General features: G+C 43.1%; 1 pseudogene; it reads right to left on the reverse strand.

Moving 5' to 3' along the window:
- Positions 1–237: 237 nt before the first annotated feature.
- On the reverse strand, positions 238–466 carry LOC142654205 (U2 spliceosomal RNA; annotated as a pseudogene).
- Positions 467–6,647: the final 6,181 nt, after the last annotated feature.

A 6,647-nucleotide genomic window follows, 5' to 3' on the forward strand; every position in this document is an offset into this window, starting at 1 on the left:
AAGGTGAATGAGCTGTTCCAATGTGAAATGCCGGAAACACAGACACACAGACGACACAAAACAAGAGGTGGCAATCTATTCATTAATTGCATTTAATCAATGAGCTCATTATCACTCATGCATTGTCCAACAGGTGTTGAAATAATGGGATTAAAAGGGGAGATCCCTTCAGAAAGACAGAAACAATGGCAAAGAGAAAAAACACTTTTGGAATCTGATTTTAGTCAACACATAAGGAAAGGGTGCACCGGTCCTGGAAATACTGCAATACCAGGTCAATGCGTGGAGTGGACAGAGCAAGCTCTATTTCCATCTCCCTGTTCTAAAAATCCATTTAATATATGGTCCCCAGATAGGGGACGTATCAGATATTAAACTGATAAGAACAGATTTTTTTTTTTTTTTTTTTTTTTTTTTAGTTGCCTTAGTCGTACATCATCATGGCTATTTTATTCCAAACAATAATAATCAAGACACAGAAAGGATTGTGAAGAACAAAAATAAAACAGGAATAAATCTTATCAATTAGCTATATTTCACCAACCTTCTCCACTTCTTAAATTTCCATATCCCCTCTGCGTCTATACCACCACCGCACTGACTATCCCAACGATAGACTACGTATAGTCTTGACAAAACCATCCTCACACACTCACCAATGGGTACCCACTTATGTTTGAAAACACCTAAATTACGTACATCCCATAAGCTTTCCATTATACACACCATAATCAACCATAAGATCCTATCACTTACTCTGTTACAAGCCCCTATAGCAAACATCGCAACCTTCCAATCCACAAACTTCACCCCAGCTAACTCCTTACAGACGCCACCCATCCTCCTCCATACCTCATACGAATAATTGCAGTCCCAAAAAAGATGCCTAACAGTCTCCCGTGAATTACACCCAACCCTTGGACACACCTCAAATCTAACTAGCATTCTCCTCCTCTGCACATCTCTAACAGGCAATATATCATGCAACGCCATCCACACTATGTCCTTTTGTCTATTGGACATACCTCTCACGCCTAACTTCTTCCAAGTATCCACAACATCCTCTCCTCGCAAACCCACAATGTTACACACAACCTCATTCACACACAATCTTTTTAGCACAGCCTTCTTATCCAGAAACCCACCCATAGGCACTGCAATCAAATCATATTTCCTAATGAACCTTTCAATCACAACATACCATACCGGACATACATAAGCAACAGGCACAGTAGCGTCTCTCTTAAACCAATTTAACCCATAAAGCATCCAACCGGCCATATACCTTACCATATACGCACTCTTATTTCCTTTCCCCAAGAGCCCCACCACTGTTTTAATATAATTTAACCCAAGAAAGACCTCCACATTCGGAAAATCCAAACCTCCATTCTCACAAGACTTATAAACATACTCACGCTTCAACTTTTCCATTTGACTTCCCCACAGAAAGGTAAACACCATTTTCTCTGACTTTTTGATTTTCCTACTAGCGGAGGGAAAAATACTAGCCACAAAAACCAAAATAGGCAAAATCACTGTCTTAATTATCAACACCTTCCCTGATAAAGTCAGGTCTCTAAGTCTCCAAAAATTCAATTTCTTCTCAATCCTCTTGCCACATTCATCCCAACTCTCATTCCCTCTCAAGTCCTCATTAAACTGTATCCCCAACACTTTTACTGCACCCACTTCATTCCTCACTCCCTCCATACTTACCCTCCTATCCCCAAAGCACTTAAAGACACACTTATCCCAATTCACCTTAAAAGCTGATGCCCCACAAAAAAAATCCAACCATAATTTTGCTCTATTCAACCCAGCCATACAATCACTCATAACCACAACATCATCCATATAACCCAGAATTTTAACGTATTTACCTCCACTCCCTGGGATCAAAAAACCTTTCACCACTTTATCTTTTCTTACCAAACACATCAAACTTTCGATCACACAAATAAACAAAACTGGGGACATAGGACACCCCTGTCTTACCCCAGATCTCACACATACTTTTGAACTTAAATTACCATTCACCAACACTTCACTTGACACATCCCTATACAAACACTTCACACCTTCCAAAAACCTCACTGGGAAGCCCATCCTAACAAGTACAGCAAACATAAACACATGCGACACTCTATCAAACGCCTTTTCGAAATCTAACGCAAGCATCATACACTTCTGTTTCCTACTCATACAGTCCCCAATCAAATCTCTCAGCAAAACCAAATTATCAGACATACTCCTACCTGGCACAGCACAGACTTGGTCTTCACCCACAACCTTTCCTACCACCTCACGCATACGATTAGCCAAAATTTTACTAAAACATTTATAATCCACATTCAGCAGTGAAATCGGTCTCCAATTACCCAAACACTTCTTATCCCCTTTCTTATAAATCAAAACAATCACACCCTCTTTCATAGACTCACACAAAACCCCCTTATCCCATATAAACTTACATACTTCCACCAAATCCAACCCTATTATCTCCCAGGCCTTCACATAAAATTCCACAGGAATACCATCTTTACCAGGTGTTTTATTTTTCCCCGCACTCATTATCACTTTCTTTACTTCTTCAGACGTTACATCCTCATTCAACCCCACACAATCCTCCTCTCTAAGAACATTTTCCAAACCATTCAAAACTTCATCCATCAACCCGATATCAATCCACTTTTTGCCATATAGTTCTGAATAAAACGATTCCACCACTTTTAACACATCCATACCCACTATACGCTCCCCCTTCGCATTAACAATTTCATCCATATCATCTTTCTTACCACACATTTTCTTGAAAAAAAACCTTGTGCATTTTTCATTTTTATCTAAGAACTCCACTTTAGACCTAAAAATAATCTCCTTTCCCTTTCTTTCCAAAACTTGCTTTAACTCGTTCCTTGCCTCCTCTAGCAAATCACTCAAATCAATTCCCTTCTCACCCATCTTCCGCAACCATTCTATCCTAATATTCAATTCCTTATACTGGTTACGTTTCCTAGCAGCCTGCTTGTATCCCCATCTCACAAAAAAATTTTTAATCTGCCCTTTCATCCAATCCCACCATTTAAGCACATCCACAAAACTATCTTTTTCTCCCTTCCACACATCATACTTTCGTTTGAACTCATCCATCACTTCAACATCCTCCAATAATCTAGTATTCAACTTCCACACCCCTTTCCCAAAACAAAGTTTACTACTTACCTCCACCCATACCCGTAAACATACATGGTCTGAAAAAGGTACCTCATTCTGAACCATCTTATTACACACTAAACCCTTAGATATGCAAATATGATCAATTCTTGACTCAATACCCCCTCTATCTGATTTATATGTTGGCGGTGGTGGTTTACCCAATGACAATTCGGCTGCATCTATAAAAGAAAAATCAGATATAAGTTGGTTAAGCTTTTTCCCAGTTACATCCAGACCATCCCCATCAAAAGAACAATTAAAGTCTCCCAAAAAAAAGGTAGGAATCCTTCCAGGTAAGAACAAACTTAGCTTTTCCAACAACGCCAGCCTTTTTGCTCTATCTATAGGACAATAAGTATTCACCACCCTAACCCTAACTCCCCTGCAACATACCACTGCAATTACACATCTACCTGTTTCCACCACTGTATAACTCTCCAGATCCATACCCATATTTCCTAATAGGATCCCCACCCCATCATTCTTATTGGAAGTAGATCCTGACCAGACATACTGCCCATATGGCCAATCCCCCTCCCCCAGTGACTCAGATATACCACACTCTTGCAGGCATATGATCTCTGCCCCAAGATTCCTAACATAGTCCAGCACAACAGCACGTCTAGGCTTTGATGTAATTTGCCTGACATTCAAGGATAAGACATTAAGTGTAATTTTGGGGTCCATATTTTGATCTTTTTCCGTAGATATCCACCAATACCCCACTGTTTAATCAGCCTACACCTCCTGGTGGCTGACAACCGGACACAAAGATAGCTTTGTCCACGTCTTCTCCTAAAAAAGGAAAGTCCTCAGGAAAATGAGAAATGGGGTAGACTCCCCTATCCGGGCTCACTCCATCTTCACTCAGAGGAGACAACATGGTGCGAAGTCTCTTAGAAGATGAACCTCCTTCCTCCTCCTCAGAAGGCCTCACAAGTGCAGTTGAAAAGTCCCCTTGACCACCTTCACCTTGTTGGTCCACCAGAATTCCTTCCCAGGAAAAGACAGGTGATTTGGATAAAGAACCATCCACCTCCCCATCACCTCTTAACCCAGTCAGGTCATCAGAGGGGTGAGGCAGGTCTTTCTCAACAGGTGCTACCTCCATTTCATCAGCCAGCGTATTTCCAGACCGATTTAACTCAGGGAGAGTCCCATCAGACACCTGGGCAGGCACTGACTCCTCAGTTCCCGGGGCAGCTGGGCCCTGAATCACATTAGACCTCATACTGCCAGGTTCACCTGCAACTACTTCCGCCAGAGTCCTAACCCTTCTGTTTTTAGCACGCTCTGGACAGTCTTTAAAGGCATGACCCACAATGCTGCACATGTTACACACAATTGGGTTTTTGCAATCCTTGGCCAGGTGACCGTCCTGATTACATTTGTTACATGTAACACCTTCTTGCGTACAATCTTCATGAACATGGCCATATCTTTTACATTTCCTGCAAAACACAGGAGGCTGGGGAAAAAATAAGTAGCCTTTGTCCCGGCCGATGGCAAAATTCCTAGGAGGGTATTTCACACCCAGAGGCCCTGAAGGATCCTCCTCAAATCTCACAAAGAATTTATGCTTCCCTGTCCAGAGGGATTCAGCATTTAACACCTGGTGAGAATAGCTGACGTAAGAGCAGTACTTCTTTAAGAAGGAAGTAATATCATCCACCATCACATAAGGATTGTACATCAAAACAACCAGTGGAACATCGTTGTTATATAAAACGGTGAAGATAAGTCCATCCAACCCAGGGTTTTGCAAGTTAGCATTAATTGCGGCATACAAGTTGTAACAAGCATTCAAACTTTTAAGAACCAAAGTGAAGCGATTACCTCTGGGATCTTGAAGACAAAGGATGTCGTTCCTACTCACGTTGAGGGTCTTGAAAATGACTTCATTCACCAGGTGTTTCAATGAAAAAAGGTCCTTCTTGTTCAAGGGTACGTCAATGCCAAATCCATTCTTGATCCGGGTTTCCCCGATCCCAGCGTATCGAAGCCTAGCTCCCATGATCGCTCGACAGTTGATCACCCAGCCTACCCCCTTATAGCAGCAGTTGGCTTAAGCCACCGAAGTGGCGATGCCAAAAGGCCAAGGGCATGACATGCTGACCTCCTCTTGACACGGGATCGTGCCAAAAGGCCGAGAAGCGATAACCCGAATGGGCCGGGCGTTGACCGAGCCTGCCTAATACTGCTGTTCACCCCTTGCAGCGATTGATTCAGCCTACTCCTAGGCAATTCCATGGGGCCCTGCAGGCTCACACACATTTACAGCTACTAAGCGGGAGGTGAATAAAGGCCGGAGAGGAAGCCAGACAGGATTTGCTTCTTTTGCTTGCACCACAATGCAGTGCTGAAAGAGGAGGAATCTACATAAAAACGCCTTCCTGGCAACGCCCAAATGCCCTCCTGCCATGCAGATAAACACTGGCAGCGGCAGCAAGTGCATGCCCACAGCCACCCCTTGTTCCTTCACACCTTGTATCAGCTGTAATCCAGTCCAGTCCAGTGCTGCCTGCTGAGCAGCACTGACCAACACTGCCTGGGCCCAGGCTTTTATCTCTGAGGCCCCATTATGATGTCAGAAAGCTGGCTCTGGAATCCTGAGGGCTCCACTATGACACGTGCAAAGTTCCGTCTGAACTTTATATAAGACGGTGCGGCTCAGTCAGTCACTCAGTGTTGCCTGAGAGGGCAACACTGCAACAGCCGGCCGCCAGGCTGTCTTTTTTTTGCACAGCTAGTTGCCTCCAGGAGGCCACAAGAGGGAGACAAGGGACTGCAAAATGGAAAATAGGCATCCACCAACTTTACAGACAACTTCTCCTTGCTCCTACAACCTCCATCCTTGCACAGTTTGTTATTCTTCCAGGTAACAAAGTAACAAATCCAAATTGCTGCTCTCTTTGTAGGCAAGCAAGGGTTTGTTGCAACTGCAATTCTTACTTCTTCTTGAAATGTAGGGACGACAGTACATTCCATCACATCCATCTAGTGTACACAGGTAGGTCCATTGTGGCGGGTAGGCGGCTGGCTGCTTTAATGGCTGTTTGCTGTTCCCCTACTCCACTCCACTCCACTATTTGACTGTGGTGCTGCATCAATCAGTGGCTGGCTCAGGTGCAGCTCTTTAACTTACCTAGGAGGGAGGGCGGAGAGAAGACAAGGAAGGTGAATGAGCTGTTCCAATGTGAAATGCCGGAAACACAGAAACACAGAACACACACACACAACAAGAGGTGGCAATGTATTAATTAATTGCATTTAATAAATTAGCTCATTATCACACATGACTGTACAAATGCATTGTCCAACAGGTGTTGAAATAATGGGATTAAAAGGGGAGATCCCATCAGAAAGACAGAAACAATGGCAAACACAAAAAAACACTTTTGGAATCTGATTTTAGTCAACACATAAGG

Source organism: Rhinoderma darwinii, chromosome 5 (assembly GCF_050947455.1).
Source record: "Rhinoderma darwinii isolate aRhiDar2 chromosome 5, aRhiDar2.hap1, whole genome shotgun sequence".
Classification (NCBI taxonomy): domain Eukaryota; kingdom Metazoa; phylum Chordata; class Amphibia; order Anura; family Rhinodermatidae; genus Rhinoderma; species Rhinoderma darwinii.